Source organism: Diabrotica undecimpunctata, chromosome 3 (assembly GCF_040954645.1).
Source record: "Diabrotica undecimpunctata isolate CICGRU chromosome 3, icDiaUnde3, whole genome shotgun sequence".
NCBI classification, from domain to species: domain Eukaryota; kingdom Metazoa; phylum Arthropoda; class Insecta; order Coleoptera; family Chrysomelidae; genus Diabrotica; species Diabrotica undecimpunctata.
Genome location: NC_092805.1, coordinates 88,957,548 through 88,984,680, shown reverse-complemented (window position 1 = coordinate 88,984,680; position 27,133 = coordinate 88,957,548). Strand labels below are relative to the sequence as shown.

Sequence of the window (27,133 nt, the reverse complement as noted above, 5' to 3'; positions counted from 1 at the left end):
TATAATTTACGATTTAGTGAACTGCTTCTAAAAATATAGGAGAACGAGCCAAAAGGATTAGGATTAATCTTCACAAAATAGGGTACATTCTCCATATATTATTACAATTAGCCAAATATTCTCTCTGGATGTAAAATGCTGCTGGCAACGTTCAAAAGCACATACTACTGTCGCGTGTTGTAAACATTTAGTAGTATTTAATGTGCATTAAATAAACAAAATAATAGAGCACTTAATAAATTATTGTACGTAGAAACGTTTGATTCTATAAACTGACGACAATTTTGCAACGTACTCAATATAGATTTTTAGATATATTTTAAGCGGTCTTTAACCCCAATAGGGAGAATGTATTCTCTATTATGGCTTCAAGGTTTGGAATCATTGGACATGTTTCTGATAAAAATAAATGATTTAATTTTTACTCACCAGTATTTCTTTTTTAGAAAACATCTTGGGTATGAAATCAAAGTATATGTAAGAATATAACAATAGAATACTTAAATGTGTGTCAGTGTCTGAAACACTTTGCATAATAGAAAAAAATACATATTCCAAAACCAGTTAAAACAACCAACGTGGAGATATTGGGGGCTTGATAACTCCATTCTCCAATGGTTTGAGTCCTATTTAATTGGAAGAACATTGGAAGAAGAACAGGCTGGTTCAAAAACAACATAACTGACCTCGTTAAAAAATATGACTCAATTTTCTATGGCAGGAGTAGCAAGTCTATGGATTGAATCAATAATAATCCTATATTTTCACACGTTAGAGCTCCATGTGTTGACGTAATATATGTTGCTCTTATGTGCCGTATTCCGTGTGGAAGTATTGTTGCCAAAACATTTTTATAAACAATTTCTTTTTTTAGAGTTTTTAAAACTTTAAACATTCAACCGCTGTTCCACCAATGACGGATCTTTGGTGCGTTCCCTGAACATTCTTAAAATACATGTAGCTGTTCCCGAAGAAAAGTTTCCTAACTCAAAAATACTCATTTTACAGTTTTTTGCATCAAAAATTGTAAAACAAGGCGATTCTTGTTCTGGAAAAAGTGCATCAAATGTGAATCAAATTGTCAAGAAAATAGACAATCTTTAGTTGCGCTTCACCTGTAGTCTGGGTCTAATATTTGTCATGTCACGAAAAACGAAACAATACGGTCTTTATGAGATGAACTTGATGTCTTCTGTGATTTTAGTTTGAATGTTCCTGCTATACTTTGTGATTTTATTGAGACTGAAGGTGTCGCAAATAGAAAACATTGAGACCTTTAAACCTGTGTTAATGAGATAAACTATAATTCATCAACTTATAGCATAGTGATATTGAGCCAGAAAATGAACCAGATTATAGTAGATAATCTTCAAACCCGTTGAACGTCGCGGCAGAAGTTGTGGATAGAGAAAGCCCTAGCCAATAGAGAAAAGTTAAGAAGCCAACAAAGTTGGTGCAAAAGGGCAAGAATCAGGTAAGGCACAAAGAAAAGAGGTCTAAAATTGAGGCAAAAAGGTTAAAAGTTTTAGGCTAAAGCTACAAATCCAAAGTCGTTGATGTTGAGACTATGTAGGCGGTGATGTCATTTTGCGCAAACATAGATTAAAAGAATACAAACAACATTAAAATATATATGCGTCGTTAAGACTAGGTATGCAGAGATGGCATTTAGTGAAAATTGTTGATTGGTGATTTATTTTTCATGATGGCAGTTACAATCGGGAGACGGAATCTTAGCCCACAATTGGATAATGCTAGAATAAATATATCTAACCCATCTCATGCAGATTATATTTAATATCCTCCGTTAGCAATTATCTAATAGATATTGATACAGATGGATAAAATAATAAAACACGGTTACATTTTTACTGTGAAATGAGTAACTTTGTATAATAAATGTTAAGGGTAAGTCAAAATTAAATTTATCAGTCTTTATTAAAGTAAACGGAAAAGCAATAACAAAGCACCTATCAAAATAACAGTACATTAGCGAACTTTTGTATTGTATGGCGTGATATGTCTCGACGACAATAAGAAAACTTCCGCATGGTGTATTCGAGACGGTTTAATATCGGCCTACAGCTAATAGTTGTTTTTGTTACAGAAAAAGAATCGAAAAAGTAATTGGTGGACCCCACCACTGCGCGCTTTCAACAAAGACCGAAGGCTTCTGAACTCAATTGAAAATATGTGGCCATTATGAAAAAAAAAAGGGGTCAATCAATAATTAATTACTTACAGAGATTCGGCGGTGGATTATTTGAATTTTTCGAAGCGTGTTTTTGCTGATCGCGTACAAAAGGCTTCATTTTTGCGAAAACAAAAAAACGTTTGTCGTTACGGCTGGCTCTCAGCGGTACGTTGTACGGTCCAATTAAGCCATTTAAACCACCTCTCCCGTAATGTCGGATCAATCAATAAATTGTCGCAGATTTTTTTATCTCACCGTAAGCCGATCGACGTGATCTACTTAACGTTTTACTAATTAAAATGTTCGTAAATCAGCACCCGGAGACATTAATCAAGGTCGTGATAGCTAATCTCGCCGAAAGAGAAAATATTTTAAATACACCCGTATAGGAACCACAATCTAGCACAGATCATTGAACACTTACGTTTAGTTTATTATTACAAGAAGTATCTATTATTTAGTTTAGTAAATTTTATTTAGAACGTACCGTTCTAAATAAAATTTACTAAATTATTACAAAGCTACTATCTTCTTGATCTAATACTCGTTTTTCTAAGGAATACAATCTTTGCAATGAAAAATCTGTTGCTCAATGAAACATATTGAAAAATATCCCCACGTCTATTAACTTTTATGAACTAATAAAATTTAATTGTTTAATTCAGTTTATTTAATTTCAGACTTTAAAAAACTGAAACGACACCAAGCGCTGATAACGTCAATATCAAGTTCATGAAATATGATCAATTAAATCAAATAAATCAAGAGTAAATTTTTCTGTAAAAAATTGAGAAAAACAAACTCAAATTATTTTGGAAATATAACCTTATTCTTCTCTTAATATTTGTATCTGGATCATAGCATTTATTGGAAATAATTTGCCAATATCTGATGTTCTGAGGAACAATAAGCATCTACAGATAATAAATAGATCAGCGGTGAAGGAAATATTTATTGCCCGCCAACTTAACTTATAGAGAATACTCATATAGAAAAAACCTTATAGAAAAAGACATCAAGAAAACTTAACAAGAAGATTAAACAAAACTTATAGAAAAGTATATCAAGTTCAATCAAGAAAGACACAAGATGGACCAGAAAACTAATTGACTGGCGCCCACGAGAAGACAAACGCAGCAGAGGACGACTACCAACACGCTGGATGGACGACATTAGACGAATATCCAAGAAATAGCAACAAGAAGCACAGAACCGTGAAGAGTGGCGAAATATGGGAGAGACCTATGTCCAGCAGTGGACAAAAGAGGTTGCATTATGATGATGATGAACAATATAAAGTGAAGGAAACCTAACTGAAAATGGCGAGCAAAAAAACCAAGATCAAAATTTATAAGATTAATGCCATTTATAGGTTAGATTTCTTAGCCACAGAAGCATCAGAATCTTACCAAAAGATTAACAACAAAAAAAATTATGAGAACGTCCCCAAAATGAAAGGTAGACGATGTATTGAGGTGGGTTAGTATGCGAAATATTTTGGAAATATCATGTAACAGGATTCCAGAAGAGATATTGGTAAGAAGTCGTACGACTCTGAAATCAAAACACTCGAAATACAGTAGGCAGATCACCAGTTAACAGGATTCCGGAAAAGATATTGGCAAGATGTCGTAAAACTCAGAAATCAAAACTCTCTAAACACAGTACGCAGACCTAGAAAAAGATTGTACGACTTGGGAGAACAGCCCCACACGAAGAGCTTAAAAAGAGGCTAAACGGATAACAGAATATAGTTATATTAAAAGAAGTTTGATTTGATTCGTTTTACGATATTTTTAATTTTAAAAGAACAGAGATATTCATGTTATTGTTTGATTCAAACCACATAACGGGTACATACAATGTGAAAATAAATTTCTGCGCAAAATTATCGCACCACTTGATTTTAAGAGTTATATTTATGTATTTTAAAACGGAAGAATATTAAACGTATTTTTTTTTTTTTTTTTTTTTTTTTTTTTTTTTTTTTTTTTTTTTTTTTTTGGCTTAGACTTATCGTCATACAGCCAGACACAAAAGGACTAAGACAGTCATCATTATAATTTTTACCTAAAATTTTTACCTAAATGCCCTATCAAAATAAAAGATTATTACATCGATATTAGGAGAACAGGGACACACTCTTCTCGCCTAGGGACCTATCAAGGTGTAACGGGATTTAATTAAGCATCAGATTCAAATAATCTTTTTAATACCGTGACACATTTGCGAAAATATATTATTTGTCTACGACATCGAAAATATCGTTGTAACGAGGACACACTCTGACCTAGTGAAACTTGCAATGTAATCAAAAGCTTCTTAAATAACGTGTATCAATTAACAAATAACAAACGTATTATCATAACAAACTAACGTGTGTTAAATAGCTGGAAATCACGGGATTAGGGGTATTATTATCAATGTTGTTAAGAATGAAGAATCAAGAGAACGGTCTAAGTTAGTCAAAGTCAACTGAGTACTATCTAGTATTGTACTTAGATTTAGTGTAAATGAAAAGTGAAAACAGAACTATTACTTGGTACCAAGAATTAATGCAAGAATTAATGCAAGAATTAATGCAAGAATTAATACAAGAATTAATATAAGATTTTATTATTATAAATTTTTATTTATTATTTAAAATATGTAAAGGTTATTGTAAATATTATGTGCACATAATAGGGGGTAAGATATAATACATAATAACATAATAGGGGGTAAGATATAATATGTAATCAACCACATAATAGGTGGTAATATAAGGTAATATAATCTAAATGATTTAACGTAAGGTAAGAAAAACGTACGTAAAATATTAAATTAATATACCAGTAAGGCATAATGAAGGATACGAGATAGCATATCATAAGGGAACAATTTGGGTAACCTTATAATATGCTGAGGTTAGGTTAGGTTAGGTTACTAAATTTTTTAGATATAAGGAAATATGTACCAAAAATTTGTATATAATTCTATAAATATGTATATGTAAATACTGAATGTAATTAATGTATATATGTACAGTAATCAGTTGATGATGACACGAAAAATTTTCTTCTTTCGGAGGGGAAGAGTAAAACCAGCTCCTGTAATTGATTGAAAACGAATAGCACTCAGAAAATTTTTCTTCTGAGGGATAGGGATGTAACGGGATTTAATTAAGCATCAGATTCAAATAATCTTTTTAATACCGTGACACATTTGCGAAAATATATTATTTGTTTACGACATCGAAAATATCGTTGTAACGAGGACACACTCTGACCTAGTGAAACTTGCAATGTAATCAAAAGCTTCTTAAATAACGTGTATCAATTAACAAATAACAAACGTATTATCATAACAAACTAACGTGTGTTAAATAGCTGGAAATCACGGGATTAGGGGTATTATTATCAATGTTGTTAAGAATGAAGAATCAAGAGAACGGTCTAAGTTAGTCAAAGTCAACTGAGTACTATCTAGTATTGTACTTAGATAACCAATAAACTAAATCATGAGTATCTAGTGTATTTTAAATAAATCTACCATACGAGACGATAAGTGAAGATTATTTATTACAAAGGCATTTATTTATATAAGACACAACAACACTAGGTCACGGGGAGGAGGAAGTTATACAAATGGTTTAAGACAAAGGTAACAAGATTAACTAAATAATTTTTAGAGAATTATAATGATAATTTGCTGTCTTTTAAAAATTTAATTAAGGAGTTGTAAATATCTACAGAGCCAAGTGATAATAAATATAGTATATTCCAAGGAGCTGCTATTTTATATTTTAATAAATCATTTATAAGTTTGGATGAGAAGACTCTGTTTTTAGAACAACCAAAAAATATATGATCTAAATCACTTTCCTCTCCACAATGCTCACATTTGTCATCATCCAAAACCTTTATTTTAAATAAGTGCTTTGGATAACATGCGTGTCCGAAACGTATTCTAATAATGGAGGTTATGTGCCTCCTGGAAGCTCTAAAAGACTTGTACCAAGGAAATTTGGGAATATCTGGCTGAATTATCGAGTATCTATTTTGGTTCACAAAAGAGTATTCCTTCCACTGGTAGCTCCACTCTCGAAGTAATGTTAACTTGCAAGAAACAATACTGTCAGAAAGCGTTACTTTATGTAGACTACCAGTATCGGTTAAAATGCTTTCTTTGGCTAATAAGTCGACATATTCATTATGTTCAAATCCTGCATGTGCTTTAATCCAGAGAAAATGTACATTGATTCCTTTAGTTAAAAGAGTTTGAATAATATGTTTAATTCTATAAATGTATGGGCAGTCTTGTAAGTTAGGTGGTCCATATTTACCAATGGATTTTAACACTGCTAAGGAGTCCGACAAAATTAGAATATGGGCAAACTCAACTTCAGCTTCAGCTACATATAATAAAGCTTCATATATTGCAATAGCCTCTGCTGTATAAATCGAAGTTTCCGGGTTCAGTTTGAATTTCTTTTCTATATGTTCCGATGGTATAAAAAAAGCGCATCCGGTTCCATCTGGAGATTTAGACGCATCTGTATATAGAGCTATTGCCTCTTTATATTTGCTTGTTATAGATAGAACAATATTTTTATTTAAATATATATTTTCACTATAATTTGGTACAATAATATCTGTATGTAAAAAGAAAGAAGAGTAATTTTTGAATATGTAGTTCGTTCTATCTATATTTTTTAAAAGTGCTATATTTTGATTATACGCTTCGCAAAGTAAGGGAGATTTCTTTTTTTGCCAATATTTATTTGTCAGGTCATGGCAATTCAAAGTGACTATCTTTTCGTATAGAGATGAGTTCAGTATGTATACTTTCATTAAATATTTTTTGGACAAAAACCTTCGTCTTATATTTAAAGGAGGTTCTAAGGCTTCCAAATATAAAGCTTGTACTGGAGTGGATCTCATGGCTCCTAAACATATTCGTAAGGCTGAGTTCTGTAAAACGTTGATTTTATTTAGTAGTACATTACTTGCTGATCCATACAAAACACTTCCGTAATCCAAAATAGATCGTATGTAAGCTTTGTAAAATAATAAACTTACTTCAACATCCGATCCCCACCAAGTTTTATTAATTGATTTAAGAAAGTTTAATCCCTTATTGCATCTGTTCAACATGTCATCAATATGTAACTTCCAGGTCAATTTCTGGTCGAGTATCATTCCCAGATATTTAATTGTGTTTTTAAGGGAAAATTGGTGCCCACCTAAATTGATTGTACTAGCATTAGGAAAGTTATGTCTGGTAAATAAACAAACTTGTGATTTACTGCAGGATAATTCGAAACCATTTTCTATAAACCATTTTTTATGGAATCCGTACACTTCATTCAGGTTTTCAATAGATTGCTGATATTTTTTGTGTTCTGTATACAAACAGAAATCGTCAGCATATTGTACAATATTAAATGCAATATTAGTAATAGTGATGTTGTGTAGATCTGCTGTGTAAATGTTAAACAAAATAGGACTCAAAACGGAGCCCTGAGGTAATCCTTTGTTATTAAGTCTAGGTCCTATAAGAGTATGATTGTCTTTTAAATAAATTATCCTATTTGTGTACAAGTTCACAACGTTAGAAGCAAACTGCGCTGGAATATGAAAAAATTTAATCATTTTTTCTTGGAGAATTGTAAGAGATACCGAGTCGTAAGCACCTTCGATGTCTAAAAATAAAGCAGGTACATAACTGTTCCTGGAAAAACTATTCTGAATGTCTACAACAAGTGTTGTTAAGGAATCTTTCTTAAAGCCATGTTGGTTAGCGGGTAAGAGACTTTGATCCCTTAGCCACCAATCTAACCTAATTTTAATCATCCGTTCAAGAGTCTTCAATATACATGATAATAATGATATAGGTCGGTAAGCTTCAGCTAATTTAGGGTTTTTTCCCGGTTTGGGAATAGGGACAACTATAATACGCTTAAAATCGATTATGCCTTTACCCTCAAAAATTATCTGGTTAAATATATTTAAAAGTAATTCTTTTGCGTTATCTGGCAAATTTTGTATCATAGGATATTTGACTGCATCATAACCTGGTGAGGTACTAACGCGATTATCAAGGGCAAACTCTAATTCAGCTCTTGAAAAAGGTGTTAAGAGAAAATGATTCTGATCAGATGAGAGAGTTTCAGATGGTATTACATCTATCTGATTATTTACGTAAGGTGGAGCTATTTTATCAAAAAAGTCGTCTACCCATGTGTTACTTAGAGGCAGTGGAAAGTTAACTTTTTTCCTGTTCATTTTCCTTGCTTGGTTCCAAATAAGACTAGATGGAGTTTGTTTATTTAATTTTGAACACCATTCAACCCAACTTTGTTTGGCCTTTAATTTCAGGAATTTTTTGACACGAGCATTCACTTCTTTGCATTTACAAAAATTTTCAAGAGAAGGATTTTTTTTGTAGTTTACTAATGCTTTCTTTCTTTCCGCAACGGATTCATCACATTCCGAATCCCACCACGGAGCGGGAGTACGTTTACATTTAAATGATTTATATTGACAAATTGATTGTTTAGAAATTATATTTTTCTTGCGTGTCTGAGTAGGCGTGAGGGTTGTTAGTTAATAAGGTTTCAATAAACTGAGAGTATAATGACCAATTGGCTTTTTTAATGTTCCACTTACTGCTGGGATAAATGATATTCGCATCAGTTCCCAAGATATCGATTACAATCCTTATAACGAAGTGATTTGATCCCAAGGTATCAGTATCTACAGACCACGAAATTTTATCAAAGAGAGAAGGTGAGCTAAATGTGACATCAATCATGGAATCTGTGTTTCCTGGTCTCGTTTGGCAAGTTGGTTGTCCATTATTCATTACCACATAATCTAGATTCTGAATTGTCTCCACAATTTGATGGCCTGTTTTATCATTTTTAGATGAGCCCCACAGAGAATTATGTGCGTTCATATCTCCTCCAATGATACAAGGGTGTTTTAATTGAGAAAATAACTTATCCCAATCTTCGGTGTTAGTTTTAGCTTTCGGACACCTATATACAGAGAGTAAAGTTAAATGACTTTTGTTATAGTTGATTTTAATACCACAAGCAAGCAATTCTTTATTATAATTTTTTTTAATTTTTATGTTTTCAAAGGGAATACCAGTTTTAATTAAAATAGCAACTCCGGAATAGCCGTCATCCCGATCTTCGCGTATTACATCATAACCTCTATAACTATAAACAACATCCCGTTTAAACCAAGTTTCACTTATTAAAGCTATATCAATATCTTCGGTTATTAAAAAGTTGAGAAGGCTGTTTTTGTTAGCAACAGCTGATCGAGCATTCCATTGTATTATTTTGAGTTTAGCTTTGAAAGTAATTAGATTAGTTATTTTTTAAAAATATTATCTAAAACATTATTAATACCTTTGGCTAACATATTGATATCAAGTGATTTTGCCTGTTCTAAACAATTAATATTTTGAATAAAATCTGAGAAAAGAATTACTAAAGAATCTACTAATTTGTATTTTAAACTATACTTTTACATGTATATCATTTACTGACAATCAAAAAATTATATTCTATCCAAAAAACGAGGTTAAAGTAATAGGTTTTTTGTTACGGAATAATTTTCATTTTTAGAATTTCAACTTCGGCTACAAAACAAAAATACGGCAGCCCCAGACACCAGACATATTATTTATAATATCGAATGTTGCTACCTCTAGCCACAATAATAGCCTTCGCTGCATTCCCCTTATTAAATTCTGCTGAAGTTTTATGCCGGATACGCCTTTTTCCCAATTGGATTCCTGTAGGAGCTGCGTGGGACCCAGTCTAAAGTGGTAATTCCCACTTCATCAAGGTGCTCAACAACATACGCAGCCATGTAAAACCAAGTATTATCATGCATTAAAAAAATTCAGTCCTACGGCTGGTGTAAATGAAACTGCATGTTTATCAAGGATCTCCAGCACAGGTCTAGGTACAGTCACTAACTCCGTACAGATATCAAGAATTATCATGCATTAGGAAAAAAATCCAGTCCTACAACGTGTAAATGGAACTACATGGTCATCAAGGATCTCCAACACACCTAACCAAAACATTACACTTCCTCTTGTAAATACCTTCCTTGGAAACATGCATGCTTTCAAATCGTTCACTTATTTTCCTCCAGACTCTAGAACGGCCACTGGACCACACTTCAAATCATGTACATTCATTGTAAACTCTTTTTACTTCTTTGAGATGTCTTCTAACTGTACAATCAGAAATATCGACATGACGTACTTCTATAATCAAATAATTAATCGCAGCTACGGCTGTTTCTCAAAAGACTGAAGCGCAAAAAATTAGTATCTCTTTGAGAAGGAGCTATATGTCATCCTTGTTCTAATTTTCTTGTGTGTATTCCAGTCATCCAAAACCGTTTCAAGCTCTGCTGATCATTGTGTGATGCACACCCAAAACACGGGCCACGTAACGGTAACTTCTACCCTCTACAAGTCATTGTTGGACAGCTTCATTTTTAGTTCGATGTCTCGGTCTGTCTATTATCAATAGAAAAAAAAGGGTTATAAAAATAAAAAAAAAAATGCAAGACATTCTCTAAATCCATGAGAGCAGCCCAGGATAGAAACCGATGGAAAAAGATAGTTGCTCGTACGGTAGGAAATCATGACTCTCGGTAATACGGAAACGACTAGAGAGAAACATCAACAAATTAGTGCGATAATTTTTTCCAGAAGTGTATATTAATAGCCATACATATGACAAAACAAATTATAACAAAGGAACTAATAAATTAAAAATAGTAATTGTATAAATACCTTTTCACTCTTTTATTTAGTAGTATTTTTTAAAATGAAGTTTTCCGTACATAAATTTTATTTCGCAAGATAAAATTAAGGATACATATTAAAATTGACACAATCTTGAGACTTTGATACATACACTACACATTAAACACCAATCGGTTTCGGTAAAGTTAATATTGATACACTATGTTGTTATACACAAAGTTAATATTGGTCATAAAACCGACTAAATACTTTTAACCAAACGAGTCAATCTTCTACTTATCACTAAATATTTATTATTGTAATGCCGTACCGTTGCGTTGTGACTAAACCTTCATTAAACAGCTTGAGACAAAAGTTATATCACATAATGACTGCTTAACTGCTAGCTATTTACTTCTTAGAATGAATTTAGAGGTTTTTAATTTTATATTGCATATCGTTGTATATATTTCAGAATTTAATATGTATAATCATTAGGTAAAAACGGTTTTAAATTAAATTTAAATTTAAAATGTTATTTTAAATTAACAGATAATGAGTTTTTGTAGAAATATTATATAACTTCTAACTACAAATAATATACATTCTGTAATCGGTTAAAAAATTAATATAAGCTGAAGCTGAACTGATATTACTAGAGAAATTAGTAATCAAATAGTGACAAAACCAAAAAGCACACGAAGTAGTAGATTTTTAATTAACGCTACACGCATTTGTAAAGAGGTTTATGGCACATTCGCCAAAAAGTCTTATCAAAGGTTATCTAAAAAAACAAGCTATAAAATATCATAAAGTTTATAGACACAAAAATTACGTGGCATAGAAATGTTAATAAAAAAATAATTCAATTAAACTTACAATCTAAACAAAATTTGCTGAAAATTAGAAGACTGACATATTCGTCGTAGGAAAAAGATATACACATTTGTTTATCAAGTGCCATATTTCCTTAGAAAGGTTGTCTCAATATTTAATATATACATATTATACCAAGGACTAATTAGGGGAGACCGGGGTTTGTCGACTTTTTTTCAATAATTATTTTTTGCTAATTTATTTTTTGCTTACTGTTAAATTCAAATATGTCAGCTGGTTCTATACTCCTTCAGGTATTGTAGGTACATTTCAAATTTATTCTAATTCTCCATAGAAAAAAGTTTCAAGCAAATTTTGACTGCCTTGCAAAGTAAGTAAACTAGCCCCAGGTGCGGGTTTAGTTGACTAATGGCCTGGGCTTAGTTGACTCAATATTTTCTTAGTGATATCGTAAGGTTAATAATAGAGACACAATCCAAAAATAAATGCAGATTTAATTTTTCATTTTTATTTTGACCGTTGACATTAATAAAATCTAACAATTAAAAACGAAACTCACAAATTGTCATCTGAATTACAATTGATACATATGAAAAAAGTGATATTACTTTTGTTCGTGCATTTGATGTGAGCCCATCTGCTGCAATGGGTATATTGCACCCAGTCATCACCTCTAGTGCTATTTCGATAGGGTTCTTCACATACTAAGCATTCAGTTTCACTCTCAGATTCTGAGGATGTAGGATCATGATAAGCTGCAGATGTAGATGGAATCGGACTTTCTTCCCGGAAAAGAAATTTTCGACCTTCTCTAATTTTCGTGTTCTTGATATCATTCTTTTGACTGCATGCTTTTCTTTTAAGTGGGCCTTATCGAACGCAATATCGAACTTAGAGGTTCTATTATTGTCGATGCGACTGTGTTTGCACACAAATGGTCGTTGACATCTGGGAAATGTTTCGGTGGGTTCTCAATGATTTTAGCTTGCTCCACTGGTAAAATATTTCCGTTGTTTTCAAAAGCGTTTTCTCCTTCACTTGTTGGTGTGGCCCTGTCTGTCACATATGATGGTAAGAAGTCACTCTCTGTGAAGATAACCTCATTCAGAGGACATATCCCTGTTTTACTGAACACTGCCATTATATTGGTTGGAGTAGCACCTAGAGGCAGACTGGCAATGCCAGGAACATCATATATGGAAAATATCTTACCTGGATTGTTCACCATCCAGTTATCCATAGCTGAATTGCAGTATTTTTTTAGGGGTCCATAAACACTCCTATCTATAGGCTGCAATTCATGAGAGCAGTGCGGAGGAAAAGATAAAACTGTTACTCCATTTTCCTTACAAATATCTAAAGCCTCGATAGAGAGGTGGTATTCATGGTTGTCAAGCAGCAAAAGTATTGGGCGCTCTTTAAAACATCTTGTGTGAAACACAAAATGCTTGACAAATTTCACAAAATGTTGCTCTTTCATCCATCCTGATGGATTTGCATCTCCTAGGCTTCCGACAGGTGCATCTCTAATAAAGAGGTCCGTGTAGTTTACCCTCGGGAAAATGAAGAACGGAGAAACAGTATTGCCACTTGCTGAAACTGCAACAGTGAGGGTTACAAGGGTTCCTCTTTCTGCGGACGTGAGTTTGCCTGCTTGTTTGAAGCCACGTCGTGCCACTATTCTATCCGACTTCTGAACTTCTGAACAGTTCTGAACATTTGTGATACCTGTCTCGTCAAAGTTCCAAATATCCGATGCTTGCAAATTCAGACGCTTATATACCGCTTTCAAATTGTTGAAAAACATGTCTACGTTTGATTTGTTGAATGAAGTGGCTCTTGACAAACTAGATGGCTTGTGGTGTCCTCAAGGATAATGTTCTATTCCTCTTGATATAAGACGTATACCAATCTGAACCTGCCATTTTATTGTTTGTCCAGCTATCTGGAACTCTTAGATGCTTCCAGTATGCCAGTTTGCACTGGCATACTGGAAGGCAAATTTTCTAAGCTCCTTGGGGGTTAAACCGTAATAAATATACAAAGCTTTTTTTAAGTAATTAGCTAGAAGTGTATCTTGATCCACAGAAAAAATATTACGCCCATTGAAATAACCTACACGTTCTAGCTTTAAATTTCCACCATCTGATGTGGCTTTAACCACATAGCGCTGAAGTGTTTTTTTTATGGTATTGAAAAGTCTTTTGCGACACTATTAACACTTCTGCCATCATTTAAAACTGTTATAACTGCCCGTTGAATGATATAAGGTGTTGTCTTGCCCTTATCACTTTTCCTCTTGTAGGTTCTCATAGCTCTGCTGTAACAAAAATAAAGACGATTAACGCTTCAGATCTATTTACATTTGGAAAAACATATGCAAAATAACAGTTGCTAATAGTTTCCAAATGCCTCGATATCACTATGAACTTATTAATCCATTGTGAAATGCCAACTTAATTCACACGTTCTAAAATTTGAGTACATAATAAGGTTTATCGACTAAGTCAACAGACCCCGGCACAGCTTAGTTGACAAGCCCCATGCGTCACATTGTCATTCCTAGGTCCGTATGATAGACATGTGTTACCATAGATACAAACAAATCACGTCAAATCATAGTCAATGTATGTTATTTCTTAAAAATATTGAGTGAAATTTGTAACGAACGATTTTATAGATAATAATACGAAAATCTTAAGAACCAAAATAATTACTTACCAAGGATGACTCTAGATTTCTCGTTCTCACCGACACAAAACACAATCGACCATAACAGCGATATTCTAACATCGAGGCGCAAGAGTGGGTAGTTCAGGTATCGAGGTATCGTATCTAGAGTCTAGAGGCGACATCTGTTACACATTAGAGGAAGGAGAGGCAATTAGTCAACTAGCCCCGGTCTACCCTACTTTATAATCTAGCTATTTCTGACTTGAATGATACATGATCCCTTTTTACTCCTTCAGCCTTGTTCCGTTTGTTCGTATGATTTTTAGAGGATCTGTGGCATTTTCAGCTCTGACGACTGCGACTGGAGTGTGCTTCCTTGCACATTTAGGTATATGCAAATCGTAGCAAGTATCAGAATTTGACGAACCATACTATCTTGGTTACCGTTAGCCCTAAAATATTCTCCAATAAACTATGTTAAAGTATAGAAACTTTTTTATTTAGTAATGCATATACTTAAATGTACAAGAAAAATATTTATGAGAAATTTAAAAAATAGCCTTAAATCTTGACAAAAATCGTTAACGTAAAGAACTTTGAAGAACTGTATCTTGCTTAAAATTAGTCCTATAATCTTCTACTGTAGACCATTTTAAAGGTAATTTATTCTACTGCATCTATCTAAATCTGCGTAGAAATAAGTTGTAGAACAATGTTTGAGAAAAAATAGGGAAAATGGCCAAAAATGGTGTGGCTAACGTGTGGGAAAAATGGTATCTGGGATACTGTAAATCCTAAAAACTTTTACCAAACTTCATTTTAAAGAGGAACGATAAAAGTTTTTTTTCTGTAAAGCAATGCCTATACCTATATCGCCTTGGAAAAAAAGTTATGGAGCAAAAATTATTTTTAACTTTAAAAGGAGGCATTTCGATAGGAAATTTAATTTTGAATAACTTTTCTGTAGATGTATATGCACGAACACTGCAAAGAATTCACCCACATGCAACATAGCTATGCACTATGGGAAAATTTCACCCCTTTCTCAAAAACGCACCCCTTTAAATGGTAGCACTCCGCGGTTTATTCATATTTGAGGATCCACTGACCATATGAAACAATAAAACCTCTTTAACGTTTTAGTTCCTTTTAGCCCTATTTTTTTTAAAACATAATCGATTACCTATTCTTTGAAAACCAATTTAATCTAATCCAAAATACAGAATAAATTATTAGAAATATTGTGAATAGTTTTTGATGTATGCAAGATTTCATTTTAATTTAATAGTGAGCATTATTAGATGTGCCCACAGGGCGCAGGAAACAATGAAAATAAACTTAGATGTCGATCGACGCTTTTCAATTCCCAACAAGACAAATCTAGATTGAAAAAATAATATTGTTCTACCTGGAGTGTAAAGTAATACTTTCAAAGGGTTTAAGTTAGAAAAAACGTATATAATAAAGGAGTATATCATACTTTCCAAATACAATAAATTGTCTCTCAAAATATTGTAGTTTTTGTGTGTATATTAGGTTGACCCGTGTCCAGTGATGTATCAAAAGTGTAATCGAAGGACGTTTATTGACAGTCAAAAGGGGTTTATATTATCGTCCCATGCGTCTGCTTTACGGCCTTGAGGACATTCCTTTTATTCTGTATTTATAGGATAACTTCGTCAACCTTGAATCCCGCGTATTCATCCAGAAAAATTGTCTAAAAAAGTCGTCTAGTCTATATTTAATGTAGCTTTTGTTCTCATTTGGCATTACTCAAAGAAACCTACCTTTCGGGATTAATATAAAAAGAGAATGAAAAATAAGCACTTTAATTATATTTATAAGATCAGACGAGGTATTAAAGGTAACTTTCTATCAGTTATATTTCAATGAAATGGCGAAATATTCTAAATGAGTCGTTGTCTTATTCATTACTTTGTGATATCTTCAAAAAATCACAACAAAATCGAATTTTAAAAAAGACATTTATTATAGATTTTCGCTTAAAATTTCTACATCCACATTTCTACGTCACTCACTTTCTAGTCGAGTCGTAAATTAAGACTTTCACGAAAATTCAGTATAAAGAATGATTCCATTTGGTCATTTAGCTCCCAAAAATTTAAATATTTTATATTCTATTTTCTCGGGGTTATATATATAAGATAAGCAAGAGCACTGATATCAAGAGTTACCCTCCGTGGAAAAATGTTACTAAAAAAACCGTAAAATAATGATAAAGTAACGAATTAAACAAATATACAGTACTAGCATAAAAGTACTAGTAAAAGCACCTTATGATACATGACTTGGCTTTTTTCCATTAATACCAGACCGATAAACCAAGGAAATTCAGATATCTGTAATGATGTTGGCGAACAACATGGCTATTCTTTAGGGTACACGTAAACTCATCACCAATTACCATAAATACCCTCGTACATAGTACAAACTCATCACCGCCATAAAAGTAGGGTTTTCAAAATAGACCCTAAGAGATTGGTAAACTGATCACTGGCCTACCTGCAGCCTGGATCAGGTATAGACCATAAAATCCCAGTAAACGGCTAGTTTTTGGTAATTTCACAGAATAATCCAAATCCAGATGTCTTAAATGCAACTGCAATTTATTGGTTTTTATTTGGGAATTCCACAAAATTCTATTGATAGCTACCTAAAATCATGCGAAAAGAAAAATTTCTCTTCATTTGCCCTTGTTTCTTCAACATGGATAGTGAACTGCTAATTTATTACGTCCTGAGCCAACGCGGACAAAAAATGATGGTTATCAATAATTTCAAATTTCAATTGATTGCGAAAGACTAAAAAAATCGAATTGCCTTTTGTGGACTTGTGCGACGAAAGGGTGTAAGGCTAAATGCCATACAACTGGTGAGTAGAAATGTTATACCGTTTTTGTTTAGTTGTTTCGCACTGGTTTTCGCGAATCATCCTGATCAAACAGAAAAAAATCAGTGTAATTAAGTTCCTTAAGTTAACTGTATAAGATGTTTCTTGTAGGCAAGGCATAATATTACTTTGTTGCTGTAGATTACCTTTTCTGATATTATATTTTGAGATTTCTAATTAAATTGTTAAAGTCACATTGTTATATGTATATATATATATATATATATATATATATATATATATATATATATATATATAAAATCAGCACCATATGTGAAACCTTTTTATTTTTAGTTCTATGAATTTTGTTATATAAAATAATTATGTTACATAAAAAGTTTTGAATGATCTAAAACCCTAGAATACAATGATCAGATATAAAATTTTTTTTAGTTGTATACGCGTTTTGTCAAAAAAAAAATGAATTGTGGATATTCTCAAGTCTTAATAAAATTCATGTTGTTTAACAAACCGCGTAAATGACTGAAGAATACTAATATCTGATTCTGATGACTGAAATTCTAGATCATTCAGAACTAGAGAATAAATTTTTTTTCATAAAACCAAAAATAAAAAAATTTTTCATATGGTACCAACTTAATTGGACTCCTTATATACATATACTAAAAAAGCAATAAACGCTTGTAGTCAACGCTGATCAGTTAGACTACAAACACAACTATATATTTGGGTGTGCAGCCGAAGATAGGACAAAGAAGTACTCTTTTTAAACTTTTTAAAATTTGCATCATCAGGGAGCTACAATAAACAAAATCAGTACAAATTACAGAATAAAAATTATTTTGTATCTTACACTAATTGAGGTTAGTTGTCATGATGTTTATGAAATGAAATGAACAACTCATCTGACTCCTACAAATAATGGCGAAAACTAACCAAAAAATGTAAAAATATTGCTTTTAAAAGGACTCTAATTGTGGGATCTTTGTACAAGTCATTGAAAGATAAAGTACAGGAAGCTGTACTTAAGCATTTTGATACATTCTGTCATAATAAATGCATTGCTGATTACTTCAAATTTAAAAATTTCCGCCAATGATGCCATAAAATGTAAAGCTTTGCACGTGTAAAAAATTAGGTTTCCTTCGACTCCAATGCACTAATAGCACACTCAAGTTTTTAGCTTTTCCTATTTTTCAGATATTTTAATTTACTTACTGTCCAAAATCGTGTATTATTTTCAAAATAGTCCAATAACGCCAAAACGGTAAGACTTAGACCGAATGTATGCTAACAAATTATCTCGAGAATTCAATGAAAAATATAAAAATGCAATGAAAATCAAATAACGAAGTTGGGACTACTTCCAATATAAACAAAAATAGCACATATTGACAAATATTTTCATTTTAAAGTTCACTATCGAAATCCTAGGCAACTAAATTTTTAGATCTCAAAACCATTTAGATTGGCAGATACGTCTAATAGGCCACACCGTGAGACATATTAATATCTCAGTTAAATTTTAAAGCAACTTACTTAAAATAATTTATTAAATTATCACATAAACGAGAAGTATAACAGGTAAGAGGCAATCTTTCGCATTAGAAACCAGGCAAAAATCCCGGTGATGAATTTACCTATCTGCGGTGATGAGTTTACCAATCTCCAAAGGATGCCAGTGATCAGTTTACTATATCTCCGAGGGTCTAATAATTTTATGAGGGGCTATATAGTGATGAGTTCGTACACGTCCCTTTACTTTGCCGGAAGCTATTCAGAACCGTCCGGTTTTAGACGCGGTGAACCAATTTCTCAGGTTTTTACGCCAATAAATTCTTCTAACTTTAAATAGAAGCTGCAAAGGTATGGTTGTAACAGAACTAGTAGCTTTGAGGCTAACATATGGAATTAAAAACAATACCTGGGATTCTTATACATTAAATTACTAACGGGATGGTTAAAAACGTAGTGCTCGCCAGATAATAAGGCAGAGAAAATAGTAAAAAACCAGATATACTATATCATTGTTACATAGAGAGATACCGCAATACCATAAAACTTGTACGTTAGAAATAAGAAAACTGAAGAAATATGTAATAAAGGAGAACCTTCCAACACAAAATATCTGAATACATCGATAAATCAGAGACTAACAACACTAACATCAATAAACGAACATCAAATTAATTCGACCTGATCAACCTACATAATAGACTACAAGCGCATGGGACATTTTTAAGGGGCCATTTGACCCAGCATGAATCACATATAAATCCATACTACAATATGTACTAAAAACTTTAGAAACTATGCCGTCAATTTTTATTGGTACAGCTGACTACACAGGTAAGGTAAACTTACTACTAACGAAAAGGGGGCATTTTGGTCAAGCATATTTTGTACAGCATTTATAATTAGGTAGGTAATACAAAATAACGACCTGCGACCTAATGCCGTCCAAAAATATTGATACAGTAGCAGGGATAATCTTTGATTTTCGGAAAATTTTGACCCCATTTTCGGCAATTTGATACAGTACGGCTGTGGGATATTAACAAACAAATGTACTATTACAAATTAATAGTACTTAATTAACAGAACTATTCCTTCGGTAACTCTGGCGAGAAAATGGACTTTTCCTCATTGGTGCAAATAATTATTAAAATTTAAATGGTTGCAATAAACAATCAAAAACAATTTATAGGTTTAGGTAAAACTAGGTAAAAACTTACCGCTGGGTCGAATTACCAGGGTTTGCACTACAAAACAACGAACGAAATCAATTTAATATGCGTGCATGGGTTCCCGTGCCGGGTTGCGTCTTTTCTTTTCAACGACTCGTGCTCTTCTCTTTCAAAGGGACGCATTCCACGAGCCCGATGGCGGTACTTATAGGGATCGTAGGAATACAGGGAGGACAAATGTATTGATTAATTTATACAACCATATTTGAATTTAAACATTCTCCCCCCTTTAAAGGCCATAAGGTCTTTAAAAAACAAAACAAATTCCAAATACTATCATTACTTAAACAACTAAAACGATAATTAATACAAACAATTCCTATACAAATCTTACACAAATATTCAAAACTTAAACTACAATAAAAAAATTAAAATTAAAATGGTGGTTTCGTCGCGGTTATATTGACAAAAGTCGAACAAAACAAAATTAATAAAAACGTTGTAAAGCGGCCAAAAAAGCTTCCGCGGTCAAATCACTAGCTAATTCAAGATTTAAAGCCTTAGTACCGCAACATACAAATAGACACAAATAGGCCTTTTGAGTTCTAACTCCCCTGTAACGAGACATGGTTATCGAAAACGGTCCACCATAATCTAACCCACAAATCGAAAAGGGTTTAATGGCACCGAGACGAAATTTAGGCAAATTACCCATAGGGGGTTGTAAGTTTGTAGGAGATTGTTTCCAACATCTAATACATTTGGACAATATCGAATTAACGGCTTGTTTAGAAGACATTATCCAAAACCTTTGACTAACCAAAAACTGAGTACTCTTAAATCCAGCATGTAAATACTTCTCATGATAATGACGAACTAGAAGAGTAGTAAGGCGAGATTTTTTTGGTAACAAAAACGGGTGTTTTGCTTCATACGATAACGAAGACTGAGATAGACGACCACCTACTCTTAAACACTGAGTACTATCATCTAAAAATACTCCCAACTTACGAAATGGTTTTGGAAAAGAATTTGATTGAAGATGTTCTTCAAAATACTTTTCTTGTGTAAATCTGACAAGAATAATCAACGAGTCTTCTAATTCTACGAAAGTCAAGGGTCCTGACCGTTTCGACCTTTTATAACGAGAGTTGTGCGCGAATCGCAACATAAAAGCCAAAATTCTTTGGATCGAGGTAAAAGACGATTTATTTTTCAGCAAACAAGACAGAAAATGTTCCTCACGAGTGGAAACAAACACTAAAGCTTTCTTTATCTCTTCCAAAGAGGATTTTTCCTGCAATGAGGGGGGAACCTCTGGAAAAATTAATGGAATATTATACAAAAACGAAGGACCTGTTAACCAGTCTAATTTTGATAGAAAAGCGGCCGGTAGCATGCCTCGCGACGGCGCATCGGCTGCATTATTTCGAGATTCGATATAATGCCAAGAATAATTTTGACTATGGGACTGGATATACGAAATGCGATTTGCGACGAAAGTTTTGAATCTCGAGTGGGAGCTTTTAATCCAGTGCAATACGATTTGAGAATCTAACCAAGCATACACATTTTGAAATATTATATGCTTCCACGATTCTAACACAAACGACATAAGTTTTACCAAATGAACAGCAGCTAACAATTCTAATCGAGGTATAGTAATCTGTTTTATAGGAGCTACTTTCGATTTGGCACACAGTAAATTAACTTGAACTAGGTTACGAGTATCAATACTACGAATATAAACGACACAAGCATATCCCTTTTCACTAGCATCGGCAAATCCATGAAGCTCTAAGATGGGACATGAGGAAATATTCAAAAAACGAGGAATTTTGAACTGTGAAATAAGAGATAGTTCGCTCTTATATTGTTCCCATACCCGAATTATTTCCGAAGGAGGACGATCATCCCATTTAAGACCGGTTGCCCAAAGTTGTTGGATTAAATGTTTAATAAAAAAGGTACTAGGTGTTAAGTAACCACAAGGATCATAAATTCGAGCTAATTCGGACAAAAACGATCTTTTAGTACAAGGGACGTCTTGCAATTTGACTGAAAATTGAAAGACGTCGGACTGTGCAATCCACTTCAAACCAAGGATTTTTAATGAAGGACCATTTGCTTCTGGATCAAAATTAATGGAGTGAGGATTAATATGGGATTCAGGAAATTGCGACAACAATTTGGATTCATTCGAACACCATTTCCGTAATTCAAAACCTCCTAACTTTAACAAAGCGACTAATTCGTCAACTAAAGTTTGTGCTTCTTCGAGAGTCGAAGCACCAAAAACAAAATCATCAATATACGAAGCGTGACGAATAAGCGAGACGGCGTTAGGAAAACGAGAGCCTTCGTCTAATGCTAATTGTTGGAGAGTTCTTAAAGCGAGATACGGCGAAGATACTATTCCCAAAGTAACAGTTAATAAACGATATTCCTGAATTTCCTCAGCGCTAGAAAATCTCCATAACACGCGTTGATAATCCGTGTGTTCAGGAGCGACTAAAATATTACGATACATCTGACGAATGTCCGCACACAGCGCAAAACGATTAAGTCTAAAATTCAACAACAGCGAGACTATGTTCTGTTGCAGCTTAGGACCGACCAGTAAATAGTCGTTTAAAGATTTACCGCGACTGGGACTTTTCTGAGACGCATTATATACAACTCGAATTTTACTTGAAACACTATCTGGTTTCACAACGCAATGATGTGGAATATAATACTTTCCCCTTTTCTTTTCGGCATTAGAGACTAACTGCATATGACCTAAATCAAGATACTCCTGCATATGAAAAGAATATTCTTTTTTCAAACTTGGTTGACGAGATAAGCGTCGTTCTAATGATAGCAATCTATTTAAAGCAATATCATAGCTATCTTGCAAACAAGGCGGCGATTCACGAAAAGGCAAAGATACAACATATTTACCCGAGACGTCCCGATTATGCGTTTCCAGATAAATGTTCTCACACAGAACGTCTTCTGGTTCTGAAACTGGCTTTTCCGGTACGTTTTCCAGTTCCCAAAATTTCGTTAACGAAGAATTTAGTGGGTCTTCAATATTTGAAAGACAAACAAGCGAAGTCGACGAAAGGTTAGGTGTGCTAGTAGGTCCTAACAAAATATAACCAAAAACGGTATTTAGGGCATTTGGTTGTCCCGCTTTACCTTCAATTTTACCTTCTAACAACACCTTCGAAAATATGCTACAACCAATTAACAAATCTATAGATTGACTACAGTTAAATTCGGGATCGGCTAACTTCAAATTTTTAATATAATTCCACGTCGATATGTCAATTTTGGTGCTCGGCAAATCCGAGCAAACCCGATCTGTAATAATAGCCTCCAAGTGAAACACCGGTGACTCCTGATGACGAGGTTGGATAGAAAAACTTATTTGACCTTGATTCAGTTTCGTTTGCATCGAATTGAGTCCGTTAACTTCAAATGAACAAGGAGTTTTAGGCCAACCTAATCTACTGGCAGCTTTACGACTAATGAACGAACTCATTGAACCTGAATCTAGCAGACATCTCAAGGGCTGTTTACACCCCTTACTATCAATCGCGTGAACTAAAACGGTACCGAGCAAAATTTCCTTTTTTGTCTCGTTTTTCTTCCCTATAAAACTAGCAGCACAATGTGATATTTCAGGCGAATTTTGTTCGACTCCCGATGCCCCTGGATTATTAGTATTTTCTATGGACGACTGACTATTGGAACGATTTCTATCAAAGTGCAACAAACTATTATGAAGGTGACTATTACATTTACTACATTTAAAGGCCTTTGGACACGACTTGACAGAATGATTAGCCTGATTAAGACACCTAAAACACGAGGAAGATTCTTTACAAAATTGGTATCTTTCTTTTGGAGATTTTTTCAAAAACAACGAGCAATGGTTAAGAAAATGACTTTGTTTACATAAAGCACAACATATTGACGACGAATTTGTAACAAAGGATGAACTACTATTATGCCTTGACTCATTGGAATGTTTATAATTACACTTTGGCTCCGTATAAGTTGGAGCCCTCGACGATTTCTTAGATTCACTTAAGCTACTATTCAAATTATCGTAAGCAATGTACTGAGTTTCAATAAACTCTACCAATTTTTGAAATGACGGGATTTTATTCGATTTATTTTCTAACTCAAATAACTTTACTGAATCCGCGTCTAATTTCGACAAAAGTAAATTAAACATAACAAAATCCCAATGTTCTGTCGGAAGACGTAATGTTTTCAATGCGGCTAAATTTTCTAAAAACGTGTCTACTAATTTAGCCAGATTTTTCGAATTAACTACCGATATTTTCTGTACGCCCAAGATCGCATCCCAATGCGCGGTCGCACAACGACGAACATTTGTGTAGCGTTTAACAATTAGATCGTAAGCAATTTGATAATTATCGCTATTTATTGACAAATTACGAATCAAACTAAGTGGAGTCCCTTCTAAACATCCTTTCAAATACTTAAACTTTTCTACGTCTGCTAGGCCTGCGTTATTATGTACAACCGAATTATATAAGTCTAAAAACGAACTAAACTCCTTAAAATCACCCTTAAATTTAGGCAGCTCTATTTTAGGCAAGCGAATATTTGATTGTGGAACTACTACCGATCTAAATGGTTCTGGAGTTTCAAATTGTGGCTCAAATAATTCCGCACTAAATAGTTTTATTTTATAAAATTGTTCCAAAAATAATTCCCGAACATTTTCTTCAACCCTCGTATCCGCGTCTGGTACAGAAAGAATATTACTAATAATATTAGTGTGATGTTTTAAGAACTCTTCGCGAATCGAATCTAATTCTTCCAGTCTAATTTTAAATAAAGGGCGAATAGAAACGTCTGAAAGGGCCTTAAAACCTAAATCGAAAATTAACTGAATATCATTTAAAGCAGTTTTTCTTAAAAATTTGAGCTTCCTATTCTTTTCTTCAAGTTTTTCCATTTTAAATTTCTAACAAGTTCCAATAATATTATACAAACGAAAATGTACAAAATGTGGTCTAAAACCCCGAAATTACCGATTTGTAATTCGATACTTTATTAAAACGACGATAATTCCCTTCTAAAAAGTCCCATATGGTCGACTTTACAAAAAGGTCATAAATTATTCTCGAGCCACGACAAGAGACGCAAACTTAAGATAAGAACCCTCAAAACGATAAAAAATACGACATTCGACGAAACCAACCATTAAAATTTAAATAAAACAAAATATTTTTTCAACAAATGAGTTCAAATCCGGCTAGATAGGCCAATGTGGGGTATTAACAAACAAATGTACTATTACAAATTAATAGTACTTAATTAACAGAACTATTCCTTCGGTAACTCTGGCGAGAAAATGGACTTTTCCTCATTGGTGCAAATAATTATTAAAATTTAAATGGTTGCAATAAACAATCAAAAACAATTTATAGGTTTAGGTAAAACTAGGTAAAAACTTACCGCTGGGTCGAATTACCAGGGTTTGCACTACAAAACAACGAACGAAATCAATTTAATATGCGTGCATGGGTTCCCGTGCCGGGTTGCGTCTTTTCTTTTCAACGACTCGTGCTCTTCTCTTTCAAAGGGACGCATTCCACGAGCCCGATGGCGGTACTTATAGGGATCGTAGGAATACAGGGAGGACAAATGTATTGATTAATTTATACAACCATATTTGAATTTAAACAACGGCATTCATAGATATAGTTCGGATCGTTATTTATAATAACTATAATATTTATAGATTACTTTCTTTGCAGTGCCGTACATTCGGCTTAGGTGATTTGAGCCTTTTGAACATTGTGTACATTTTTCACGGTACATGTGCTTATTAAATATTATTAAATATTAAAATAATTTTTCTCTGATAAGTGGAATATTACGATCAAAAATTTCTATATACAATTTATGTATTGTGTTGTATTGACATCAATTATCAACGAATACGAAATGCCGTACAAAAAAAAATTCTAAATGGCTTTAAAAGTATTATAGGTTGTGAGGCCGCTTTCGTAGGAAAAATGTTTCTGATTCGGTTTCTTTACTGATTCCTATTCAAAAATGTCCCCTTTAAACAAATCAGAAGGGTACCGTAAAAATTCTTGGGTCGAAATTGTTAAAACAATTTTTTTTTACAAATTTCAAAAATTACTGGTTTTTGCTTCGAGAAACATTTTTTAGGTTTCTTGGGCCATTTTAAACAAAAAAGTCTCGTGTCATTTTTCTCTAAAGTTGATAGTTTTGAAGTTATAAACAATTTAAAATTTCAAAAAAGCCGAAATTAACACTTCCGAAGCTGGAAAACTCATATGAAAATTAATCTTTTTCAGGTTGAAAAGTCCCTAAATTAAAGAGCAGTTTTGAAAAGGTCTATTAAGTTAGTTTTGTTCTTTTCATTACCAAGAAATTTATCTGAAGATAATTAATAATAATAAGTTTGGTGGTGACTGAAAGAGTCGATAATAAATTAATAATGACAAGAAAATGATAAATAGATTTAAAATGAAAAAAGGAATAAAAAAATATATAATAGAAAACTAAGTCTAATGGTTCGTTTTTGTCGTATTTTTACGAGTAATCACGAACCCGTTCAACTTCGGAGCTATGTAAAACCCAGAGAAATTAAGGAAATTATTTGTAGTGAAAATTATTCTTTGTAAAACCCTCTATAATATTGCTCTGATGTCCTTTTATCGTAAAATGATTAAAAAAATTATAAGGCCCAAAAGAAAATTTTTTCAAAAATTTTTAGTTATTTTGTTAATAACGTATTTATTTTCCATTTTACACTAAAAAGTAATAGGAATAAAGGTGTAGACAATTTAATTTGCTACAAACAATTGTACCAAAAATTGCACAAAAATGTGCAATGAACTTTTCTGTAGGGTTGATAGTTTACGAGATACAGCACAGTATTCAAGGATTGTCCCTGCTACTGGTACCAACATTTTTGTACTGCATTAGGTCGCAGGTCATTATTTTTGTATTAACTACATAAGTTATAAATGCCGTAGAAATATGTTTGGCCAAAATGCCCCCGACCCCTTGTGTGATAAGTGATTTTTGCTGGGTCAAAAACCTC

At 33.1% G+C, this 27,133-nt stretch overlaps 1 protein-coding gene across 9 annotated transcripts in view; it reads right to left on the bottom strand.

The window, feature by feature from the left end:
- The window catches only part of LOC140437027 (uncharacterized), a 559,923-nt gene that overhangs the window by 96,536 nt on the left and 436,254 nt on the right, over positions 1 to 27,133 (bottom strand). The window contains exon 1 of one of the 9 annotated variants that reach the window (XM_072526254.1): positions 11,006 to 11,265. The exons of the other annotated variants lie outside the window; for them this stretch is intronic. The gene's annotated coding sequence lies outside the window, so the exon portion shown is untranslated. Of the gene's footprint in view, positions 1 to 11,005; positions 11,266 to 27,133 lie in introns of those variants that run through there. 9 annotated transcript variants of the gene reach the window in all.